Source organism: Pygocentrus nattereri, chromosome 9 (genome assembly GCF_015220715.1).
Source record: "Pygocentrus nattereri isolate fPygNat1 chromosome 9, fPygNat1.pri, whole genome shotgun sequence".
In the NCBI taxonomy this organism is placed as follows: domain Eukaryota; kingdom Metazoa; phylum Chordata; class Actinopteri; order Characiformes; family Serrasalmidae; genus Pygocentrus; species Pygocentrus nattereri.
Genome location: NC_051219.1, coordinates 45,587,585 through 45,614,670, shown reverse-complemented (window position 1 = coordinate 45,614,670; position 27,086 = coordinate 45,587,585). Strand labels below are relative to the sequence as shown.

General features: G+C 42.1%; 1 protein-coding gene and 1 non-coding gene across 7 annotated transcripts in view; both read left to right on the top strand.

Moving 5' to 3' along the window:
• Positions 1-27,086, top strand: part of si:dkey-178k16.1 (band 4.1-like protein 1) — a 106,246-nt gene that overhangs the window by 7,239 nt on the left and 71,921 nt on the right. The window lies entirely within an intron of this gene.
• Positions 257-329, top strand: trnav-aac. Its single transcript has one exon. It is a non-coding gene; the product is annotated as a tRNA-Val (tRNA).

The following is a 27,086-nucleotide window of genomic DNA, read 5'->3' as shown; positions in this document are numbered from 1 at the left end:
GCCATTTCAGTGTCTCAGTTCTCTGCCTCTGTGTGGAAGACAAGGGTGATCTGTGAGCTTCTCGCTGTGTGAACTGTACTATTACATTATTAAATATGTGTTAATATACTTCAAGACATTTGTTTTTATATGCAAAAAGCATCTTGGTATTTAGTTTGGGAGGTTTGATACCCCCAGCAGTGGCACATTTCAAAAATTACTATCAAAGTAACCGCCAGCCGCTACATCGGTGGTTCAAGCCTGGCTTTGGCTGGGTGTTTCTGTAGTGTAGTGGTCATCACGTTTGCCTAACACGCAGAATGTCCTTGGCTCGAATCCGGGCAGAAACACGGTGTAGCTCTTTAGAAGCAGTTGTGGGCAGGAGGTCAGGGAACCTGCCTTGTGACTTGAAGGTCGCCGGTTTGGTCCCCTTGGTCAACAGTATGTGACCGAAGTGCCCTTGAGCAAGACACCTAACCCCCAACTTCTCCCCAGGCGCTGTGGATAGGGCTGCCCACCACTCTGGGTAGGTGTGCGCACTGCCCCCTAGTGAGTGTTCACTAGTGTGTATGTATGTGGTGTTTCATTGCACGGACGGGTTAAATGTGGAGGTCTAATTCCACAGTGTGCGAACACAGTTGGTCAATGGTTCTGAATTCAGTTCAGCTGGACAGTGTTTTCTAATTTATCACGATATCAGTAAACGTCATCATGCGCAGCAGTGGTGAATACAGTATACAACCCCATTTCCAAAAATGTTGGGACGCTGGGCAAAATGTGTGTAAAATCAAAATGCAATGATGTGCAAATCATGTAAACCCTGTATTTAATTGAAAGTAATATAAACGCAAGATATTAAAAATTTAAACAGAATTTTTTTGCTTTTTTTGAATTTTTATTGCTTTTTTATTGCCCATTCTGAATTTGGAAACATGTGCAGTCTTTCAGAGGGTGGTGAACTCATCTTTACTTCTGAAAGGCTCTCAGAGATGCTCTTTTATACCCAATCACGTTGCTGACCTGCTGCCAATTAGCCTAGTTAGTTGTGAGATGTTCCACCAGGTGTTTTTTTAGCATTACACAGCTTTACCTGTTCTTTGTTGCCCCGTCCCAACGTTTTTTTTCAAAATGGGCACATATTCTTTCAAAACAGCGTCAGTGTCCAAATCTGATATGTTGTCTTTCTACTGTTTTCAGTTGTAATGATTTGCATTCTGTTTTCATGTACATTTTGCGCAGCGTCTCAACTTTTGATAACACTTTATTTGGATAGTACACTCAACTAAATATCTACTAAATTCACTGTCATTTTCTTGAACTCTAAACCTCTTAACCCTAACCTTATACCCAACCCTCACCCTGCTCTTAAGCCCTAATCCTGGTCCAAATCCAAATCCTGAACCCACCACTGTTTAGAATCAACAGTTTCAACAGACAGTTTGAACGTTTGTAGATAATCTATAGGGGACTTTCATGGACTATCCAAATATCCAAATGGGGGCAGTCGTGGGCTGGAGGTCAGGGAACCAGCCCTGTGACCGGAAGGTTGCTGGTTCGATCCCCTCGGCTGACGGTCCATGACTGAGGTGTCCTTGAGCAAGACGCCTAACCCCCAACTGCTCCCTGGGCGCTGTGGATAGGGCTGCCCACCGCTCCGGGCAAGTGTGCTCACTGCCCCCTAGTGTGTGTGTTCACTAGCGTGCATGTCTGTGGGTGTTTCACGGCACGGACGGGTGAAATGCAGAGGTCTAATTCCACAGTGTGCGAACACCGAGACAAATGGCTGTAAATTTAAATAAAGTGAGACCCAACTTTTTTCTATTATATCAACACAATGACGACCTTTCAGTTCATATTAGCTCACATACGTTTTCTGCACGTGGAACCCGTGTCTACAATATAGCACTCATTTCCCACTTTCCTCTGCCGCAGCAGATTCACTAGTAATTTAAATACACTCCCATCTAATGATGCAGCCCTAATGTACTATTTTATGCTAGAGCGAACCGCTCTCAGAAGAGAAGATCATACCAAGTTTTTCCATTTTGTTTTTCTTCAGGTTTGCGTTTGGCAAATAATCGAGCCGTTCTTAAGGGATAGTTCCTCATTTTGCTGCTTTTTCTTATTTACTAATCCTAATAAAGCTGAATTTGCCTGTGCCTTTCCCTCATTGCCTGGGGTTTTAATGGGAATTCCACTTCATTTGATCTCCGGCTCTTAATGACATTTGCACTCTTTTGGCAAAGACACAGAGTGGCTCTGCGCTTGGCAGCGTATGCTTTACTCCAGTGGGCCTCAGTGCCAGCTACTGCGAACACATGAACTGCTTTAACTCAACTCATCAGGTAAATATCAAGGCCTAGAAAAGCTGAGTCAGACGTTTTAGAGCTGGGAAGACAAAAACGTGCAGGGATTAAGAATCATTGTTCTCGGCAAACGAGGCCTGCGCACATTAGACTTTTTAAAAGGCCATGGGGTGAGCTGGAATTAGATTAGTAATCCTAACTGACTGAGCAGTAGGAAAACACTGGCTCTGTCTCCTTCTGATGGGCCAGGTAGCTCCCAGTCCCGGTCCAGTGACCATCACAGCAAGTTAGTAACAAGCTGTCATGAGGGAGGCTGTATTGTTCCAAATCAAATGCAGCGTAATTATCTTAATCGCATTTGTAAACATAATTGAAAAACTTTTGGAGACAACTAAGTAGCCGTCCCTTCAGACCTCCATTCATTATGCTAAGACGTTCACACCAGGGGGTCAGGGTTTGGCAAAGACGCTGAGCACAAGAAACCCTGTTGACTAGGATTCCCAACTTTGCATTCCCAAACGGCCTGTACAGATCCATGAACGTGCTGTTTGCTGTCAATTCGCACGGCGATATGGTTGAAGTTTGGCAGGAAACGAACACGACTGGTTTGAATGGAGCAGGCGCTTCTGTGGAAATTTGCATAGCTGTCACTGGAAGTGTGCAGGCAGCTGCTGTTAGCTTGATCTTACACAATTTTGAGGCTGCACAAAGAAAAACAAAGCAGCACATACTGAAAAAGGAGGCCACAGTAAATGGAATATTTATTAGGGATGGATTTTAATGTCTGATTCTATCCTTCAAAGGAAGGGAAGCGCAATTTTTTTGGCCTGATCTTTTTTTTAAAACCTGACGCTCACACTGTGTGGGCTAAATTAAGGGGGAATTTCATTGATTTTTCAAAATAGCTGCTTAATTTAATTGTCAAGATGTAATCTGAGTCATTCAGAGTGGTCCGATGTGAAATGCTCCATTCCGGATGAGAGTACAGAGTCAGAACTACTCACAGTAACCAGAGCGGTGAAGCGGCTAATGCCTCTAAAACTACAGAAAGTTATAACATGAAGTGGTTATGAATACTTTGCGTGGTGCCTGGGGGTTTGTTGTCTGATAGCTGTGACATACACTCACTGGCCACTTTATTAGGTACAATTGCTTGTTAACACAAACAGCCAATCACACGGCTGCAACTCACTGCATTTAGGCGTGTAGAGGTGGTCAAGACGACTTGCTGAAGTGCAGACCGAGCATCAGAACGGGGAAGAAAGGGGATTTAAGGGTCTTTGAACGTGGCGTGGTTGTTGGAGCCAGACGGGCTGGTCTGAGTATTTCAGAAACTGCTGATCTGCTGGGATTTTCACCACAACCATCTCTAGGGTTCACAGAGAACGGTCCGAAAAAGAGGAAATGTCCAGTGAGCGGTCAGTTGTGTGGACGAAAACACCTTGTTGATGTGAGAGGTCAGAGGAGAATGGGCAGACTGGTTCCAGATGATAGAAAGGCAGCAGGAACTCAAATAACCAACCAGAATCTCTGAGGAACGTTTCCAACACCTTGTTGAAAGTCTGAGATGAAGAATTAAGACAGTTCTGAAGGAAAAAGGGGGTCCAGCCTTTTACTAGCGAGGCGTACCTAATAAAGTGGTCGGTGAGTGTAGATGACTAAAGATATGTATTTTAAAATCTGTTCATGGCAGATACACAGATACAGGTACATGCAGGGAATTGTAATGCAAAATAGTAACAAATATTCCATATAAAAAATTCATACAAGACTGTATGTAGTTTCTCTGGTCATTTCGGAAAATAAATAAAATGTATTTTTATTTGTGTTGTAGACGTTGTGACCCCTGGTTCCTATCAACACCACTGTAAATAAGTTCTTATGCTTATCTACAATCAACCATTTCACATCCAGCCACTCTGAATGACCACTTCCAGCTCAACCACTGAAAATGGGAAAGTGTAATTTCCCTTAACGTATGAAACACACTTCTACATTTCCACTTTCTATCAGCCAAAGTTGAAACACACTCTCAGAAATAAAGGTCCTAAACCGTCTCTGGGTCAGTTCCCCCCTCTTGGCACTGGGGTGGTACCCCCATTGTACATTTCAGTACCTTCAGTCAGGGAACAGAATTGAACCATAATCCACTGAAATGATCTGTTCTAAGCTGGACTGACTCCACACACCCCGCCCCGCCTCGCCTCCAGGCTTTTACTCTACTGCTCTGTTTTAAAACATTCGGTTATGAAAAAGAACAAATACCAACTTTTCACCTGGAGGAACTGATTTAAGCTCCACAATCAGACCTTTAACCCACTGTAGAACCTTTGAGGGAACATCTACACTGTTTGTACCTTGATAAACGAGAAATGTACCTGCATGGAATCTGTTTCTAACAGTGTATAAACAACATTACTTTATTGCAAACTAAACGGGCTGTAAGAAGCTTCACAGACCGGCTGGAACAAAACAACATTAATACTGATCTGGAAAAACTGACCAAACTGAGCTGAACCTGATATCGTGGCAGTTCTATGGCTCAAAAGGCGGGGCTTACAGCAGATTGTGCAGCGAGTGGGTGGAGCTCGTTACTCTGACGTAGCAACAAGCTGCTCGTTAAGGAGCTCTAATTAGGAGGAAGGAATTGTGAACATGAAAACGTATTTATTTATTTAACTATTGTAAAAAATAAATAGAGCACTCAAAGTCATGCGTTATTGCGGATAACATCACGGCCTCGGGTCGCGCCTGCGACCAAATCACAGCTGGGATGTCATTTCGTGATAACACACTCCCTCTCGTGTTCTGTTGCTGAAGTGTTGCATAGGGAGTTGCCAGATGTTGGCTACATGTTGTTGAAAATGAATGGGAGTCTAAGTGAAGAACGAGGGATGAAAAACGACACATGGAGGAGTCAGTATGGATTAGAGTTTGGGGACTTGGTGTCTGTTGTAGGAAGGAAATAATAGGGCTAGGGTGAGGGTGAAAATGAATGGGAGTCTATGGGAGAAACGATGGATGGGGGGTACCGATGAGTGCGGGTCAGAATAAATGAGTGAATTCGTGTTTGGGGGCCTGACCTAAGATAAAAATAAATTGGTTAATTGTCGATTGTGTACTTGGAGCGATAATCTTCAAATTTGAGCTCTAACGATTATTTCTACTATTGTTTCCAGTTTCACTCTCAAAAGCCCATGAAGCCGGCTGTGCATCAGCTCGCTGGAGTGAGATAAATCAGATGTGCGAGGCTGCTCTCATGTCAGTCAGCACCGGAACGTCCCTCGGCTGAAATTTCAAATATTTTTATTGAAGTTATGCATTGACAGTTTATTCTTGTGTCACTATGGCAACTGTATTTTACAAAGAGAACCTCGCTTTTGTTTAACGTCACATTATCCCGTCAGCTCGGGGTGTATGCAGCTTTTTGCTGTCATCTCCCTCTCTTTAGATGTGTCACACTGAAAGCCTGTCTTGGTGTGAGGCCTGAAGTTGGGAGATGGCTTTATGACAGTGACATCGGTGAAGAGACAGCGGAGGAGGTAAACACGTTTGTTTTCGCCAGTAAGTAAGTCGACGCCATTAGGAAGAGGATACTGTGGAAAAGGTGGACCAACTTTGCACGCACTGGCCAGTGCTGCTGGTCATCATCGGCATTAGTAATTTTCCAAATGACTAAATTATCAGGAATTCTCATCATCTAATTATTTGTGTGCCTATCTCTCTGTAGGCTTGTAGGGTGAATCAGTCCATTAGAGATTTATGGGGCGTCGTCAAATGGTGTGCTTTTTGTGCAGTTATCTCAGTGTCCTTGAAGTGCTCACAGGACTGCTTGACAGCATGTTCTTAAAGGACCATGTCCATATCTTTGAATGCTGGCTTCTGCACTGAGGGTCTGTTTAGAGTAATCAAATTAGGTTTTCCTTCCTCGGCTGATTGGATTAGTCTCTTTATTTGAACCATTAGTATGACCCATTAGCAGTTGTTTGCTGAAATGGTTTTTGATGAAATGATGGATCTAAAATAAGAAACAGCAGCACTGGTTCTTCATACTCTGAGGACAAGATCAGATTTGCATCAAATATGTCAAAACAGAAACGTACGATTTGCTGCCTGGATGAATGTAGTGCAAGTGATTTTACAGGCTACATGAGCTGAAAACACATTTTGAACTTTTAAGTGATTTGGACCTTACAGTATACGTAATAACCACTTGTCATTACCAATACAGTTATACAACGGTTATTTGCAGCAACGCAAGCTCAAGCCATTTGAACCCATTTGGTCCGACTCTGAAGACGAGACGACGCTAAATTCCCAAACTGTCGTCACCACTGAGCAGCTTTTCAGTTGGCAGCTGTGACAGAAGAACAGCTGAACAACCTGGAATCAGCCAGAAATGAACCCAACACCATTCGCCAAACTAAACGGGCTGTAAGAAGCTTTACAGACCGGCTGGAACAAAACAACATTAATACTGATCTGGACAAACTGACCAAACTGAGCTGAACCTGATATTGGGTCAGTTTTACGGCTCAGTCTGATTTGGTCCGACTCTGAAGATCAGACACGTCTGGCAGACATAATGTTTAATGCAATAAACTAAAAAAGTCATTTTTGCTTTTCTGTTTTTCATGCCGGGGAATTATTAGGGGAAGTTCTTTTAGGAATATTTTATACTATTTTTTGAAGACACCTGATAATATTCATTAAAGAAATTTGAAATGGTTAAACAAATTGTTGTTCAAAGTGTATTGAATTGAATCAAATGGAAAAACAATGAATCATGAATTGAATTGGACTTGGAATGAGCCCAAAGTACCCTTAGTGCGGTGTTCACCAGCCCTCCTCTGTGAGATACATCTTCATGCAGGTTTCACCTCCAGCCCAAATCTAACACCTCATTATGCTAATCAAGAACTTCTGATGTAGGGTTGGGCGATTAATTGACATTCAGAACCTCTAACCGATGTAATCTGGCCCGGTTATTTAGATTTTTTTTCTTTAAATGTGGTCTGTATGCGACAGTCTGAACAGATCAGCTCCTAAACTGACCCTCATGAAAAGACCTGAGCGTCACGCTGCGTCACGCGGCTCATCCAGAGGTAAACGATCACAACCGCCAACGAACGCCGGTCGCTCCCGGAGGATCAGCTTCATCTTCACCAGCATCACAGGAGCATCATGAGGCTTCACTGACTGCCAGCTGGGCTCATCACCCACAACGTGTTCGAGCTGTAAAAAGGGCGCGGCCACTTCTTCGGTTCACGTCCTCGGATTCTTTAAACTTCGCTTTCAGAGTTTTAACTGTTCTTTGATGCTGTGGCCGCGTTCTCCTGCGGCCTCGTTTTCCTGCGGCCGCGTTCTCCTGCGGCCTCGTTCTCCTGCGGCCGCGTTCTCCTGCGGCCTCGTTCTCCTGCGGCCGCGTTCTCCTGCGACGTCGTTCCCCTGCGGCCTCGTTCTCCTGCGGCCGCGTTCTCCTGCGGCCGCGTTCTCCTGCGGCCGCGTTCTCCTGTGGCCTCGTTCTCCTGCGGCCGCGTTCTCCTGTGGCCTGGTGTCCTGCAGCCTCGTTCTGGTACGGCCTCGTTCTCCTGCGGCCGCGTTCTCCTGCGGCCTCGTTCTCCTGCGGCCTCGTTCTCCTGCGGCCACGTTCTCCTGCGGCCTCGTTCTCCTGCGGCATCGTCCTCCTGCGGCCTCGTTCTACTGCGGCCGCGTTCTCCTGCGGCCTCGTTCTCCTGCGGCCTCGTTCTCCTGCGGCCGCGTTCTCCTGCGGCCTCGTTCTGCTGCGGCCTCGTTCTCCTGCGGCCTGGTGTCCTGCAGCCTCGTTCTGGTGCAGCCTTATTCGGACATTTCTTTAGAAATCTCTTCAAAGTCTTTTCTAATTTTTGTACAGAAACATCACCCTCGAACGTTTATGAGTCTCAACAGCATGAAATTATGATGAGTCTCAAGTTGGATTGATGTAAATGTTGCGTGAATTCCGATCTGACTGTTGAGACGATTTACATTAGAATATGCTGAACATATTTACAGTACAGACCATGTCAGTGAACTATAGGGGCAAAAAAACTTACAAACACAAAATAATCGTAATCAAAATAAAACATTCAATTGCTTATGATATTGGTTTAAAGTCATATCACCCAGCACTATTCAGAAGGCAGTTATTAGATGGATCAGGTGGGGTCAATTAGTGCTGGAGCTAACTGAGATGACCCTTTGTGAGAGCAACAGGATGGAATCTGGTGTTTTGGTGGGATTCGTAACTCATAACTGAGCGCACAACTGACTGCGTTCTCACTCAGTGGACAAGAAACTGCTGTCACTCCCTGCCCAATGTACCAGAAAGCTGAATATTGAGAAGATAATATAAGGCCGCGTTCACATTCCCAGGTTGAAGTGGCCCAAATCCGATTTTTTGTTGTGATGTGACTCCGATCTGATCTTTTCAAATCCGACCTGAGCCACTTTCATATGTGGTCCTAGATCGGATACGTATCCGATTCGTGGCCATGCGACCTTAATGTGACGCTCAGATCGGAAATTCATGTGCCTTTTCTCCATCATTCAGCGTTACCATGGCAACAGCGCCGGACAGACGTTAAAGCCTGTAAACGGTGGAAAAGCAGCTCGTCTCACCTTTTTCTCCTCCGTCTGGCTCTAATGAAGCTGAGAGCTGATCAGAGTTAATGATCTTCTCAGCGAAGCTCGTTCTGCTCGTTAGTTTGTGCTGATGATGCGGTGATTCAGTCACGTGACGTCACTGAGTAGGAGGAGCTCATGAGGGTCAGTTCAGGAGCCAGTTCATCACATTAACGACAGATTTGAGTCTCTTACCTAAACGAGTGGGAGTCCGAGAGATCGGATCTGAGGAAAAAATAATGTCATGTGAATGTAGCTTAACAGAGTCAAGCACTTTAACTGGCTCCTGAGATCGAGCTGTCGCTATAAGGCCTGTAGGTTAAAAAAGATGCAGTAGGCTCCACACACATCAGTGGAGGTGTTCACTGCTATTTGCCTGGGAGAGAAGGGCAAAATACATATAATGGTGTCTGTGAGGTCAACACTGATGTACTATGCATAATCTTGTTTAAGAGTAAGTGCCATATCTTTGTGGAACAGAGTGTAGTCCTTTCCCAGCTTGGTTTGATCCTAATATGGATTAGTATGGGGGAGACCTCTCCCCTCACACCCCTGCCTCTTTACAGACATGCCTCAGGACTGCCTTTCTATCACGCTGAACCGTGTGACGTAGGAAAGAGCCTCTGCAGTTTGAGGCTCTGCTCTCTCATCAGAACCTTCAGATAGTTGGCCGCTCTTTGATTTACCTCCATCATGCAGTGTTTTTCAGAGGCTCAGGCCATGTCCCAGAATCGATTTCGTTGAGTCCTAAACCAATTCTGGGAAAGTTTCTCTCTCGTGACAAGGACATTTCCTCACAGGAGCTCTGCCCCAGCTTCATGACAGGAGCCAAACTCCAGTCAAGGGAGAATGATGGATTTGATACAAACAGCATTAATATAAATGCTCCAATTAATTTGAGTCAGCCTCCATGTGGACGTGCATACTAACCAGGCAGTACGGTATACGTGCCGGTCCAGGAGAAAGCCTCCCTCCCTCTCCTGCCTCTAGTCTCGGGAGCTGATTATATGGAGTAAGACGACGTCATCGCCTCCTTCTTTTCAGCGAGGCTTTGAAGATTGATGTGTTTAGGTCTGCAAATGAAAATGGGTTGATCCAATATTGTGAACTGCGATGAGTGCCGTATTTGGCTGCTGTGTATTGTGTAAGTAGGGCTGAGCAATATGACTAAAAATCTGCATCTCGATTTCGTCCATCCTTTTGGTGATAAGTGAACTGCAATGACGAACAGTCCGGAGCAGCCCACATCGGCACACAAATGCACCTTTGGGATTGTTTGTATTCCCACAGTGCTATGAATTGACCCCAGTGACAATGATAGTGTTATCCACTGTACTTTGCTTAGTTTGTATCTCCATAAAAATCAATTCTGAGTATCTGTTAGAACAAAACTTCATCTCTCCATTTTTGTCGACTCTTGAGTTTTTGCCATAATCTGAAAATGCCTGTTGCCTTTTACATTGTGTGTAAATTTCATGGTAAATAGACCAAAAGAAATGGCCCAAAATGACTGGGGGGGGGGGGGGGGGGGGGGGGTCTGGTTCCATTGACTTACATTACATTAACTGCTAGTTTAGCTGCTTAGCTGAGCACAGCTGCACATTGCCATCACCCAGACCAGACGTTTTTGTGCTACCACTCCATAAATGTTTTCTTTTTTTCTCAATCAGTTCTTACTTGTACCACAGTCATCATTCAGACATCTTTGCAGTGAACACACATCTTGTTTATATTCGAACAGTTCTGCCAACTCCGGTGAGGTGAGTGGAGTGAGAGTTTAAATGTTATGTGCACAAATGCCATTGTTACGCTGCATAAATCATTCATTTGAACCACAGCTGATGGTCATTAGCCTGTAGACCCTTGAACAAGTCATCAGGGCCTTGGGAAAAAGTCTGGTTCCATTGCCGTACATTAAAAGTAAGCTGTGTCTTATCCTGTACGAGGTTTGTTCCTACAGCAGCGATATATTGTATAGTAGTCAATATATTACCCAGACATTCGCTTATGGCAAACCATAAACCAGTTTTTTGTCTGGGCTACTGTATTTCAGCCAAATAATGACGGTGGTTGGTTAGTGTAGTGGGTAACACCTCTGCCTTCGATGCTGTTGACTGGGGGGTTCAATCCCCCACCTGGGTCAGCACCCTACACTATACCAATAAGAGTCCTTGGGCAAGACTCCTAACACCACCTTCGCCTACTTGTATAAAAATGCTCAAATTGTAAGTCGCTCTGGATAAGACGTAAATATGAGAATATGATTTTGTTATCATGATAAAGGACATCATGATATGTTTTTCTGAGCGTGATTTTTATCAGTGCTAAAAGAACTGAATGTATCATCAAAAAGAGTTTGAGGTGCAGCTTTTATGTGGCGTAGCTTTCTGAAGTTTCTCTCTACTGTTGTTAGGTCACAAGTTTAAATCGCAACGCTGCCAGATGTCCAGGAGAGCACAATTAGTACCATTTAATTGGATGCAATTAACTGTGGAGTAATGTGCGGCGCATGAAACGTTGAATAAAATACATTGTTTTTGACTGCATTTGATTTTTAAATATGGCATCATTGCTCATAGTCCATTGTGTCTATTTAAACTTATCAAACTTTTTAAAAACAGATTATCCTGATATGCATTGTGAAAAGTTCAGTTTCCCACCCGACCTTGACTTACAAAGTTACCAGACTCAACAGAAGCCCCTCTTTTTAAGTAAGAAAGGGACTCAGCCCATATGAATCAGCTGGCATGCCTACAGTCTGGAGGCTCGATTACAGCGCGCTACTGTGCAGCTCTCCCAGAGAGAAACAGTGCCGTTTTTGTGCCCTGTGAAAGGCCACCTCATAGGCTTTCGGATGTGCCACATACTACCCAGAAATAACTTTCCCCTCACACTCTGCTTCCCTCCGAGAGAAGACAAGAGGAGGCGTTGCACTGTTGCTTTTCCCCATGGTCATTTTTATTCTCCTGAAATCTTTTTTTGTGAACTGCTGGCATGTTTGACTCGAGTCATTACAGGCGCTGTCCTGTGCCCCCCCCCCCTTCGCCGTCGTGACTTTGTGCCATGAATGATGGATTCCTGTAACAGATTGCAGCACAGATGAGTGATTGCGCTCAGAGCTACAGAGAACTGGTCGCAAGAATGGTTCCCCTTCTTTCCAACAGCAACGCTGCGGGTAGAGAGCGCAGGGGAAGATAGTTGATGACAAATGGCATAGCTTGGCCGTCATTTTGCAGGAAATTATTCCCCATCATTCCCCCGGCTTTTGGGGCATTTATCTAAGCGAGCTGGCATCCTCGACGATGTTGTTCAGAGGCTGGTGCAAAAGGGTCACTGATAAGCCATATATGGAAGTTTCGGCCCTGCGCCTATTGTGTATAATAATAATAAGATGCTCGTTTTTTAGAGGTGTGGTGACAGTCATACCACAGTGAACAGTAATACAACACCAATGGTAAAAGGCCATGAGAGGGACATTCTGAAATCTGAACCACGGAGGAATTCTGGTGCATAATATCACCAAACTGCACAAAAGGCTCTGTGAACGCTTGTGAACTTGAACTTAGTGAGTGTGGCTGGTTTTGAGAGTGATGTACCTTTTTAAGCCTTTGTCTTTGAAGTTGTACCCTGATAGCCTTCTGAAGAGCTCACACTAGAAAAACTACCGTTAAATATGTTAATATGCAAGTTTTACAGGGCACTTGTGGGCTGGAGGTCAGGGAACCAGCCTCGTGACCAGAAGGTCGCCGGTTCGATCCCCAGAGCCGACAGCACATGACTGAGGTGTCCTTGAGCAAGACACCTAACCCCCAACTGCTCCCTGGGCGCTGCGGATTGGGCTGCCCACCGCTCCGGGCAAGTGTGCTCACTGCCCCCTAGTGTGTGTGTGTGTGTGTGTGTGTGTGCTCACTGGAGTGTATGTGGTTCACTTCATGGATGGGTTAAATGCGGAGGTGAAATTTCCCCGTTGTGGGACTAATAAGGGAATCTTAACCTTTTCACAATGCATGATATGTCAGAAAAGTTGGAAAAGGCAAAGTAGTACCACATTTATAAAGTACTATCAAAGGCTGTGAACACAATGACTTGTATTCAACCTTTCACTTAATGCTTCATCAAATCCAATTAAATAGGACGAATTAACGCCCTCTTCGTAATCAAACATGCAGTTGGGAATGTTGAAGTACTGGTGATACCCACAGTTTGCTCAGAAAAGCTTGTTGTGGCACATCGTGATGTAATTTATCATGATAACGATGAACATCGTCATAGTGCTCTGCTCAAACATGTAGTACGCTGCATTGCATCCCTCAGCCTCATTGGTTTGACAGAATTCATGGTTTATACCATTTTTTTGTCTTCGTCCAATGTTGTCTCAATACAACAGCCAGCATGCAGTGCACAGATACATTATACAACGACTGTGAAGGACTAGCCCCCTCTGCAATGTGGAAATCCTGACTTGCACTGGAAAACTGTTTCAAACAGACAGCCTGCCCTCATGTATCCCCCTCAAAGTAGTCATAGTTTTTCAAAAGTACCTTCTGTCCTTCTCAGTCTAGAGATGATTGTGGAATCACTGTTCATAATAGATGAAGCAGTGGTTGCACAGGATATTGTGGCCAGGCTGCTCCTTTAGCATTGCTGTCATGAACATGATTATCTTTGAGGTCTGGAACTTTGGGGGCCACTGAAAGGTGGACAAATAACACCAAACCAATGGTGGTCAGTAACTGAGTATCTGAGTAAATGTAATTAGTTTCTGTACTTTAGTATTTTTGGTGTATCTGTACTGAAGTTTCTCCGTTCTGGGCGACTTTTTCCTTTCACTCCACTACATTTCAGAGTCTAATATCCGACTTTTTCCTCCTACATTTTGAGAAATCTGTCGTTCCTTTTGGTTTCTGTGTGTATAAAAACGTAACATGTCAAAACGAAAGAAGCGCAAAGCCAGAGCACCAATCAGGGCCCAGCGGTCACTTTGTTTAGAGCTGGTTTTGACCTGTTGGTCATACCGACCCAGTGCAGCACGCGGTTCAACGTCAGCGCAGCAGCGTAAAACTTTGGGAGAGTCTGTTCAACATAAATGATGAACTAACCTAACTTTGTGTAAATAGAGCTCAATATAGAAATATGTCCACATATGCAGTCGAGACTGACGCGGCTTTTTTCTGGATTTCTACAAACACCATTTCATTTTATAGTAAATGAGTTTGGGCTGGTTTATGTTTATGAACAGACGCCTACAGATCAACATAGTAAAGGAGCTCATCTGTGATCCTGAGTTTAAAGCCAGTTTTTATTCCACTTAAACTTGGAACTAAGTTGTAAATAAATCTGAAACTGAAACTTTGCTTGTGTGTAAAAAGTGATTTCAGAGCCACTCGGTTCTCCCTGATGGAAACTGTTTACCTTCAGTGTTTTGTGCTTCTGATCATTTTAATAGACGTCAGCGTCACTAATTAATGACGTTCTATTAAAAGACTGGTTTACCAAGAGAGACGCTGGAGGACTTTCACCTGAAATGAGTTCATGAAGCCAGTCTGGTTATAAAAATGATAACAGGACATCAGAGCCAGAATTCCTCTTTTAGTACTTTTACTTTATACTTAAGTACATTTGAAGGGAAATACTTTAGTACTTTTACTCCAGTGGAGGTCTAAAGGGACGAACTTCTACTTTTACTGGAGGATTATTTTACCATCTCTACTTTAACTCCAGTACATGGATTCTGCACTTCATCCACCACTGCACCAAACTCAGTTCATTAACTCAGTGTTCAGTAAGGATAAAGGCATTCAGCTCCAGTAATTGAGTAGCCCAAGAGATGACATTAGTGAAGTGATGTCGGTGCTTTGTGATATTACTGGATATTGTAGCATGACGTTCAGTAATTCATGCATTGTAGCAAGAAGCACAAGCCTTTATGATCCTTTGAACAATGCTAGTTCTAGATATTATTTAGGAGAGTCTATTCACAGTTTTCTCCAGGTTCTCTCACTTAAAGACGGACAAATAACACCAAACTCAGTTCATTAACTTTCAGCCAATAGCTACGTTAGTGTTCAGTAAGGATAAAGGTAAAGACGTGGCAATTCCGGATGCTCTTTACTCCAGGGACAGTGAAATGACATGACACTGCATTGCATCACCTTCTCTGAATGAGTTATCCGTTTCAGCCCTTGAAGGTTACCTCTCTTTTGGCTCAGCAGTGAAAGAGGAGGAAAATAGGCTGCTTCGCTGGTTCCATGAAGTTCGCTTTGCAGTATGTCCATATGGGCTGGTCAAATGCCAGAAAGCTGACTGTGCCCTCATTGCTCAGTATGGCAAAAGCTGGAAGCTTTGGCAAGAGGCACTCTCAGAGTCTTGCTTTATAACGTCTGCGCTTGATAATCTGGTGTCCACTACAGAGACCATAAAAGGTGATGTTTCGTGTTTTCCGATATCTGACAAATCCCTTCCGAGGCGCTCTCACGTGTGCTTACAGCCTCTCACAATTGCCTCTTATAAGCCATCCTTGGCTGGGTTCCTTTGTCATCTCCTTTGCCATCAGCATTCAGAGCGCGATGCCTCTTTGCAAGATTATCCGTGATCAAACCGACTTCTGACGAGAAGGTAATAGACAAAGCCATGGTGACGCGTGCGGAGCAGGCCAGGGGCGGTCTGATCTCGGAACAGCAATCATATCTCTCTGTGCGGCACTCTCGGCCCACAAAGGCAGCTTGATCTTTCTATTGACATTTTAATGACCTGATGTCAAACGCAATTTTGATCACGACGAGACCTCGTGCGAGAGCAGACCATCGACTTGCCTGCGGACTTGTTAACATGCAGCGTCATGCGCTCGTACGAACGTCTCGGACCACACAGGGGGCAGAGAGGCCACGTGGACACCCCGGCTTTAGATGCTGAGCTCGTTCTGGTCACCGTCTCCAGCTTAGCATGTGGAATGAGCTTTGGCTTCGAAGTGCCCTTTTCTTTTGTGAAGATTTTGCCCAGAACCTTTTTAGAGGCTCAGTGCTTCTCGCAGCCAAAGTGTGTCAAGTATTCCTTGTTGAGTCCCTTTGTGCAGATGAATATTCAAGCACCTCAGTCCAGAACAGAAAGGAGTCTCCTTTTAAATCTCTCTTTCACCTCAACCTGAAGCTAGAAGGTAGATGTAAACGGTGCGTATGAAGACAAAGCTAATTGTAACAATCTTTACTGCTTCATATTGTGATATAGTGCAGTTGAGTTTATGACTAATTGGCCCCTCGAGCTTCTGATCCGAAACCTTCAATCTCGCACATGAAAAGCCTGTGTGAAATCCTCTTATGGTAGCTGAAGAGAAGCATCTAGAACAAAAAAGGGGCATTTTACAGAAGATAAGAGCAGGCTAGCCTGTATCTGATTGCCTATTATCTCTCACAGACAGCTGATTAGGTCTGCATGGACCAGAACAGGCATTCAGCTCCAGTAATTGAGTAGCTCAACAGATGACATTAGTGAAGTGATGTCGGTGTGCTTTGTGATATTACTGGGCATTCTGGCATGACCTTTAATAATTCATGCATTGTGGCGGTGTACATGAGCCTCTATGATCCTTTGAAACTGTGCTAGTTATAGGATTTTTTCAAAAAAGTCTATTTACAAAATTCTTTATGGGTTTTCTAGGTTTTCACACTAAAGTAAGAGATAAACATTTGGAAGATTAATTAACAATAGCTTCGATTTTGAATGTTAATTACATCGTTCCAGATCAGTGCAGTGAGCTGTAAACGGTGTAAATGAGCATAAAGTTTATTATGTAGTTCTACAAGGTCTCAGTCTGAACCTCCTCCAGCTGGACGGACGACATCAACACCACAGTCAGACTCATCCCAGACTGGACTGAGCGTGTCGGGCGTCGCTGCTCTCACGGCTCTTTCAGTGGGATTTCGGAGATCATCCAGTGCTGTGGAACCAGCGCCGAACGCTCTGAGCTGCTGGAGCTTCACTGCTGATGAAAATCCCGCTGCCCAGTTCTGACGGATTCACTCTTATTGACGTGGAGAACGCAGAACGTTCTGCTCAGGGGTCTCAGCTCCTCTCAGACTGAAGGAGCCGGTCAGAAACTCTATGACCCCCTTTTACAGTTGGAGTGTGATTGGTTCCTCAGCGCCTCACGGCTGTAAAAATATGGGGCTTAGAAATCAGGTTTTTGAATCACCCTGTATGAAGAGCTGTAAGACCTGGCAAAGAGACAATAGAAGTCTATAAATACTGGCAGATGAGGCTATAAACACTAAAGGATAATGCAAACCAGACAGAGGTGGCAACACTAATGAGAAGGCTGGACTAGGGAGGAGTCATAGGAGGAGGAAAAATTGCTGCTGTGTATAAAATAACATACTGTGCACTGCATTTAAGTGAAGAGTAGCAGGCAGTATACAGTATGTATTGATGCAGTATACTGTATACAGTATACAACGCACTGCATGCTGTTCCAAATGAAGCCATTGGCTTTCTCAGCAGTAGCAGCTGCTATAATAAGCAACAAAGGCTACGACAGCTGGATAAAAACACCTGGGCTGTTTTGACTCGCTGCTTCATGCCTGTTTTTCTACCATGGCAAAAATGTTTTTTTTTTTTTATATATATATATATCATAATTTCTCTCTCTTATATGTGTTGACATATAATTGTACAGTTCCTTTAATTGTTCAGGGCATTTTTCTTTCAGACACTGTAAAATTCAGTTGATTTTTTTTTCCATCAGGTGAGCAAAGACTCTTTTGTGCCGCTTTGTTGGGGTTGTTGCTTAGTGACTTCGGTTTCCTCGGCTACATGTTTGCAGCTGCCGTTGCTACAGCCGCTCCCTCATATTAACGCAGGTGAGGAAAAGTGCAGCACATGTTCGTTCACATCATGGCACAATTCTATATAACAGGCATAAGCAAACTACCACACTTTCGAAGCTGGAGGGACCAAAGGACTGACATGTAGAGCCCAGATGTGAAAATTGTTTACAGAACAATCGCAGGTGGATGCTTTGAAAGCAGACTCATGGATTTTGCCGAGACCTGAAGTGCAGAAAATGGAGTTTCTCTACGCCGGGAACAAAGGCTGGCTGGCCAGATGCACTGCGGCTCCTTTTTAAGTCCCACAGGAAGCCAATTTTTCTGTAATTCTTCTACCATTTCCTTCTCAGAGAGGGGGGCTTAGAAACTCATGCGCATCCAAACGCCGCTGTCTCCTCAAGAGCTCGGTTATTGCCCTTTTTTAATCTCTTCGGTTTATGCACAGATATGTTTCTTGTGTAAATGCCATGTGTGTGCGGTTTTGAAGGTTTAAGCACTAAATCCCGAGACAAGCAGCTGTTTGTGAAAATGTTAAGCACAGATTTCTGACTCTGTTACTAATACCATATTATCCTTCATCTGTTTACAAGAGAGGCATAATTATTCAATGGAAATAAAACCCTGCTTTATTCTGTGCTAATTAGCGTTTTCAAGAAATTGTTGCATTTCTTGTCATGAGCTCATCCACACGAGTGCCTTGCCTATTCGCCCACCTGTTCTCGTCTCTTTCTGGTGGAAGTTTGAGATAAAACGGTCTTTCTGTAGTGAATAGATCATTTAATAAATTGCTAAATTTCCTTCGGGATCAATAAAGTATCCATCCATCCATCCATCCATCCATCCATCCATCCATCCATCCATCCATCCATCCATCTATCCATCCATTTCTGTGCCAGACTGCCAAAGACAAATTTCCACTTTATGCAAATCTAATGGCCAATAAAGTTTTCCTATCTTATCTTATTCTTGTTTGACTGTTTTCACAGCTTTCCTTTCTTTTCTAAAGTCCGCAGCAGAGTCGCTGATCTTTTCCTTTCGTTAGGAGGGTTTTACATTAAGGATGGCGATATTTACTCTTTATCAGGTTTGACCAGACAAAAATTGAGCAGTATGAAAATGAGATATATACACTGATATTTCAGTCAAAATCAGGCACTTAAAAAGAATTTTAAAGCTAATAAAAATGAAAAACGCCGTGTGTTCCCTTCGCTCTCCTGCGCTGGTCAGTACAGACATGTTCAAACAGCTGGAGCAGATACACTCGGTCTGCTCTATTCGCTCGTCAACTTCCATTCTTCTCAGCTTTAACTGCTTTAATGCATGTTTAAAAAGGACATCGCATAAATAGCAGAGTAACTTAATATCCTTTGGTAATAAGCTTTGTCATCTCTGGTTGGAAAAGCTGTTGCTGTAAACAGGTGCGTTTTACAGTTCCCAATAATGTAATAACTTGCCCAGTGATGTAATACAGTGTCTTAAATGATAATGCATCTACAAATAAAAAATGAATAGCTTGTTATATTATTGGGAATGTATTGCATTTTCAGGCTCTGTGACTCTTTCAATTGGATTGTGATTGGTTCCTCGGCGCCTCACGTCTGTAAAAACATAGTGCTCAGATTTTTGAATCACCCTGTATAAAGAGCTGTAAGACCTGGCAAAGACACAAGAGAAGGATATTCATACTAGCAGATGAGACTACAATCTTAAATGATAATGCATCTACAAATAAAAAAATAAACAGCTAGTTACTGGGAATGTGTTACGTTTTCAGGCTGACCATATGTAATGACTTATGACATTAAGATTCCCTTATTAGTCCCACGATGGGGAAATTTCACCTCCGCATTTAACCCGTCCGTGCAGTGAAACACCACACACACACTAGGGGGCAGTGAGCACACTTGCCCGGAGCAGGCGGCCCAATCCGCAGCGCCCGGGGAGCAGTTGGGGGTTAGGTGTCTTGCTCAAGGACACCTCAGTCATGTGCTGTCGGCTCTGGGGATCGAACCGGCGACCTTCCGGTCAGAGGGCCGGTTCCCTGACCTCCAGCCCACGACTGCCCCCAGTGTAAATTAATGTAAATGTCTTATTTAAAACGCTCAAATATGTTCAAATATAGATGATGCGGTACTTTTACAAGCAGTGACAAAAGCTCTCCACTCCACTTCCGAGACTTGTTGTACGACTGATTCTAGTTACAACAAAGCAATAAAGACTTATGAAAAACAGATGATCAGTTCTATTTATGACAGAGAAAAACAGAGAGAGGCCGTTTCTCTCACCGTGTCTGGTGCTGTGTTGTGGACTGTAACGTTGAGTTTCTCTGAAATCAGTGCCCTATAGTGTGTCCAGACCAGCTGCTGACATTTGGTGTGTCCTGTTCACACAGCACGTGTAAAAGCTGACTCAGAAACGTCGGCATAGTAGCCAATAATAGTGCTTTGAGCTGGATGATTACCAGTTGCAGTATAATACAAACACTGGATATTTTCCCTGAGAACTATTACCTCCAGTCACCGTGGAGACTGTACGCACAGTAACTCATTTCCAGGAGAGGTATAATTTCATGAACTATATAACTGAGCGAAGGGCGTCGTACTGGAACTTGGGATAATATTGCTCACAAAGTAACCTGCATCAAAGACAGTATCCATATAAAATAATGGTGCTTTTGCATGAAGTGGAGTGCAATATTATCCTCAGAAAAGCTCTGTGAGACAGAAATCCACCGATCAGGCATTACATCTACACTCGTTGTCCATTTTATCAGCACTCAGAGCAGGTACTGGATCACTCAGCACTGCAGTAACACTGATGTGGTGGTGGTGTGTTAGTGTGTGTTGTGCTGGTGCGAGTGGATCAGACACAGCAGTGCTGCTGGAGTTTTTAAACACTGTGTCCACTCACTGTCCACTCTATTAGACACTCCTGCCTGGTCGGTCCACCTTGTAGATGTAAAGTCAGAGACGACAGCTCATCTGCTGCTGCACGGTTTGTGTTGGTCATCCTCTAGTCCTTCATCAGTGGTCACAGGACGCTGCCCACAGGACGCTGCCCACAGGACGCTGCTGGCTGGATATTTTTTTTTGGTGGACTGTTCTCAGTCCAGCAGCGACACTGAGGTGTTTAAACACTCCAGCAGCACTGCTGTGTCTGATCCACTCAGACCAGCACAACACACACTAACACACCACCACCACGTCAGTGTTACTGCAGTGCTGAGAATGACCCACCACCCAAACAGTACCTGCTCTGTGAGGGTCCATGGGGGTCTACAGAGTGGAACTATACGGTCAGTGGAGCTGATAAGATGGACAGTGAGACATTTTAACGTTTTTTGTATATAGAAGAGTCTTTTCTGTAGAGGATGTTATGGTCACTGCACAATTCCATGTATTATATCACGTTTATTCTAAAATAGTGAGCTAAAAATAATAAAAGCCCTCCTCTGACTATTAATCACATGTAGTGTCCATCCCTGCTTATCAGGCGATGCTGTGCGGAGAAGCTTTGTAAAATTTGACGCACTCTTTTGTGTTTTCTGGTTCAGTTGCTGCTGTTTTTAGGGGGCGAATAAAGAAGCTAGAGAACTTTATATCTGCTACAGCTCATGCTGCGCTCACATAAAAGCGTAAGCCGTTTTTCTTCTCAGCAGTGCTGTATTAGAAGCGGTGGACTCCCAACCAAAAACCCTTTTCTCTGGGCAGCGCTCCGTGCTGCTGACCATTAGTCCATGTTTGTGGCGTTACCCTGTTTTCGGTCACTGTTGATGTGGGGGCGGCTAAACTGGTTACTGTCAGAACTGTGCAGAGAGAGAATGAAGCATTTAAAAAGTATAAAGTAATGCATTCACTTCAAGCTGCTCTGAAAGAATCGTTTACTGTGATCTTATTAACTCCACCTTTAAAATGAAGGTTGCTGAAATGATTCTCTCAGGGAAAAAATGGTGCCACAAACCGGAATTTTAGGGATAGAAGGAGCACGTTTGGTTCCCTGAAGAACCATGTTTGTAAATTAGATGTTTGAGTGAACAACCTTCAGGCTTGAAGACCAGCCGAATAACATGGTTTCTGGACCGTTTTAAGGGTTTCTCCTAGAACCTTTACACTACTTTTAGACCCAGTCCTGTTTCGCCCTTCGCCCCTACTACATGACCCTGGGGCTACATGACCCTCCAAACGGCGGTTTTTCAGACACTCCAAACTAGGATGGTGTTTTAGGGCCATTGTTAATAAAAATAAAATCAGTAGACAAGTAAACAGTAGAATAAAGTCGTAATATTTCAAGAAAAAAGTCATAATATTTTGAGAATAAAGTCATAATATTCAGGACAAAAGTCATAATAGTTTGAGAATAAAGTCATAATAGTTAGAGAATAAAGTCACAATAGTTTGAGAATAAAGTCATAATATTCAAGAATAAAGTCATAATATTTTGAGAATAAAGTCGTAATATTTTGAGAATAAAGTTGTAATAGAGAATAAAGTCATAATATTTTGAGAATAAAGTCATAATAGTTTGAGAATAAAGTCATAATAGAGAATAAAGTCATAATATTTTGAGAATAAAGTCATAATAGTTAGAGAATAAAGTCATAATATTTTGAGAATAAAGTCACAATATTTTGAGAATAAAGTCATAATAGTTAGAGAATAAAGTCATAATATCTTGGGAATAAAGTCATAATATTCCAGAATAAAGTCATAATATTTCAAGAAAAGTCATAATATTTTGGAATAAAGTCGTAATATTTCAAGAAAAAGAGTCATAATATTTTGAGAATAAAGTCACAATATTTTGAGAATAAAGTCATAATAGTTTGAGAATAAAGTCACAATATTTTGAGAATAAAGTCACAATATTTTGAGAATAAAGTCACAATATTTTGGGAATAAAGTCATAATATTTTGAGAATAAAGTTGTAATATTTTGGGAATAAAGTCATAATATTTTGGGAATAAAGTCATAATATTTTGAGAATAAAGTCACAATATTTTGAGAATAAAGTCATAATAGTTTGAGAATAAAGTCATAATATTTTGAGAATAAAGTTGTAATATTTTGGGAATAAAGTCATAATATTTTGGGAATAAAGTCATAATATTTTGAGAATAAAGTTGTAATATTTTGAGAATAAAGTCATAATAGTTAGAGAATAAAGTCATAATATTTTGGGAATAAACTCATAATATTTTGAGAATAAAGTCATAATATTTTGGGAATAAAGTCATAATAGTTAGAGAATAAAGTCATAATATTTTGAGAATAAAGTCACAATATTTTGAGAATAAAGTTGTAATATTTTGGGAATAAAGTCATAATATTTTGAGAATAAAGTTGTAATATTTTGAGAATAAAGTCATAATAGTTAGAGAATAAAGTCATAATATTTTGAGAATAAAGTCACAATATTTTGAGAATAAAGTCATAATAGTTAGAGAATAAAGTCATAATATCTTGGGAATAAAGTCATAATATTCCAGAATAAAGTCATAATATTTCAAGAAAAGTCATAATATTTTGGAATAAAGTCGTAATATTTCAAGAAAAAGAGTCATAATATTTTGAGAATAAAGTCACAATATTTTGAGAATAAAGTCATAATAGTTTGAGAATAAAGTCACAATATTTTGAGAATAAAGTCACAATATTTTGAGAATAAAGTCACAATATTTTGGGAATAAAGTCATAATATTTTGAGAATAAAGTTGTAATATTTTGGGAATAAAGTCATAATATTTTGGGAATAAAGTCGTAATATTTTGAGAATAAAGTTGTAATATTTTGAGAATAAAGTCATAATAGTTAGAGAATAAAGTCATAATAGTTTGAGAATAAAGTCATAATATTTTGGGAATAAACTCATAATATTTTGAGAATAAAGTCATAATATTTTGGGAATAAAGTCATAATAGTTAGAGAATAAAGTCATAATAGTTAGAGAATAAAGTCATAATATTTTGAGAATAAAGTCACAATATTTTGAGAATAAAGTTGTAATATTTTGGGAATAAAGTCATAATATTTTGGGAATAAAGTCATAATATTTTGAGAATAAAGCTGTAATATTTTGGGAATAAAGTCATAATATTTTGGGAATAAAGTCGTAATATTTTGAGAATAAAGTCACAATATTTTGAGAATAAAGTCATAATATTTTGAGAATAAAGTCATAATATTTTGAGAATAAAGTTGTAATATTTTGGGAATAAAGTCATAATATTTTGGGAATAAAGTCGTAATATTTTGAGAATAAAGTTGTAATATTTTGAGAATAAAGTCATAATAGTTAGAGAATAAAGTCATAATAGTTTGAGAATAAAGTCATAATATTTTGGGAATAAAGTCATAATAATTTGAGAATAAAGTTGTAATATTTTGAGAATAAAGTCATAATAGTTAGAGAATAAAGTCATAATAGTTTGAGAATAAAGTCATAATATTTTGGGAACAAACTCATAATATTTTGAGAATAAAGTCATAATATTTTGGGAATAAAGTCATAATAGTTAGAGAATAAAGTCATAATAGTTAGAGAATAAAGTCATAATATTTTGAGAATAAAGTCACAATATTTTGAGAATAAAGTTGTAATATTTTGGGAATAAAGTCATAATATTTTGGGAATAAAGTCATAATATTTTGGGAATAAAGTCATAATATTTTGAGAATAAAGTTGTAATAGGGGGATAACTGTAGGGGGCTTGGAAATGGAACTGGGCCTTCGTCTTTATAAAGATTCTTCACACTCATACATCTTATTTACAAGACTGGTTATGTAAAGAACTGTCCACTGGAAGGTTTGAAGGAACCAACAGTGGTTCTTCTATAGCGTTTGACCCTTTTTTGGCACCTTCATTTCTAAAAGTGCATATTGCTGCTGTCAGAAGAAAACCTCGTATCTCCATCTTTGACATTTTTCTTCTTTTTTTTTTACATCATTTGAAATGACCTGATACCCTTTACATTGTATGTAAATTTCATGACGAATGGACTAAAAGAACTGACGCAAAACGACTGGGAAAGACCTCTGGTTCCATTGACTTCCATTAAAAGTAAAGTCGTTTTTCTCCTTCTCCCGTAAAGCTACCGTTTAGGAGATGCGAGGTTTTCTTCCGACAACAGCGACATGCTGTAGTGTGTAATCCCGTATATATGGCCTCCTGCGTTTGACGTGGCAGGGCTGGAGTGGTCAGGCAGTATATCAGCTGAAATGCGCAGTGATTGACGGTGGACAAATTGCTCCATCAGTATTCTGCTCTCATTTCTAATAGATGAGATATCACTCCAGTGCTTTGGAGTCCTGACTTTTAGGTTAACAAGATGCAGAGAGCTTTCATTTCATCTGGGCGAGTTTCCTCAGTGATCATTATCATCATTTCGCTTTATTCTTTCCACTAACGATTCAGCGATCCTCTCGCCACGTTGTGTCCTGTAGCGGCGCTCCCACATGAAAAGCTTAGCGTGGACTGCAGACTGTGTTACAGCAGCCCTCCACCCAGCTGAGATAATCAAAAATCATAATTTATAAGCCACCGGCTCCCAGTCGCCATTGTAGAGCTACAAAACCAGTCCTTGGGTAAAAGAGGCCAGTCAGCAAGTGGAGTTAATCAGTATGGATCGGTGGAGAATTTAATGAAGTGCAGGAGACATTCGTCTTCAGCCTGACACACGGCTGAGCTTCTGGTTGGAAGCAACTGAATGCAAAGCAGTGGAGATTACAGCGTGAGGACGTTTGTTTATTTGCACCGGAATGTTTGCACTTATTCACATTAGATCACTTTTCTCTCTCAGGGTTTGCGGCTGTTTCCCTCCGCATGATGTCAGTAAATGGTATGTAAATGAGGCAGATTAGCATACACAGAGCAGTGTCATACTGTGACTGTAACTCCATTAAACATGAAAGAGGAGTTTACAGACTAGGAGTCTCTGGTACGCTTGAAGGGTATGAAGAAGGCTCGAAGGCAAAGAAATGATCCCACTCTGAACTCTTTTGGGGGAACTTATGTCCACGTTTTAATATGTTAATGTACATCATTTGATTTAACGTTTGGGTATTGAACCGGAGTAGACTGGCGTACCGGTACTGGTGTGTTACAAACAGCACAGATTTGCTTCAGAGCCCATGTGTCAAACACGTCCTGCAGGCCAGATCAGGCCCACGACACAACTGTCTCCGTCCAGCAGGACTATTTTACTGCTCTATTAATATTAGGCTGTTTCACGAAATGCTGCACTACAAGTCCCCAGCACTGCGACATTATGTGCGCTCTCACTCTCCTACCCCACTTACACCTCAGTTCTACAAAGTTCTACGCAATTCCACACCAGTTATCACCAAACACACTGCCTGCACTTCAGCTGCACTTATCATCAGAAACTGAGCCAAGTGTTAATGAACCTGCAGCGGGGAAAGGATGCCAGGTGCCAAGTTCAAGCAAATAAGTGAGTTTAAAAGACCTGGCGGCATTTAAACTTTGAATATTTTAGGTATTCATGTAATATTTCAAGGTTGACTACAAGTGTCTGTGTTTTACTGTTTAGGTTTTTGCAAATTTTGACTAAACAACGGCCAGTTCGGGTCATAGTGCAGCATTTATTAAAATAAAATAAAAAAAGATGTGTTGAGATTTTCTGATATGGCCCCTTTTACTCGTTGAGTTTGACACCCCTGCTCTGCACTTTTAGTTTTAGCAGTATTGACAAACAAGCAAACTTGTTTATTGATGGTTTATTTACATTTACAACATTTGGCTGACGCTCTTATCAGAGCGACTCACAATTTGATGATTTTACGCAGGCAGGCGAAGGCAGTGTTAGGAGTCTTGCCCAAGGACCCTCATTGGTAGATTGTTTCTACCATTCCCAGCCAATGCACTGCTTCTTGGGGGCAGTCGTGGGCTGGAGGTTAGGGAACTGGCCGGAAGGTCGCCGGTTCGATCCCCAGAGCCGACAGTCCATGACTGAGGTGTCCTTGAGCAAGACACCTAACCCCCGACTGCTCCCCGGGCGCCGTGGATACGGCTGCCCACCGCTCTGGGCAAGTGTGCTCACTGCCCCCTAGTGTGTGTGTGTGTGTATTCACTAGTGTTTCACTTCACGGATGGGTTAAATGCGGATGGGTTTGTGGGATTAAAAAAGCATCGCTTAATTTACCCCAGTGGGGACTGAACCCCAGTCTCCAGCATAGAAGGCAGAGGTTGTTACCCACTACACTATCCAACCAGTTTATCAACGCTGGCTTTGTCAAACCAGTTTAAAATAAATAAATAAAAACTAAGTAAATTATAGTGTTCATTTCCTTTTTGTTTGCTTAATAATTACAGTAGCCCATACG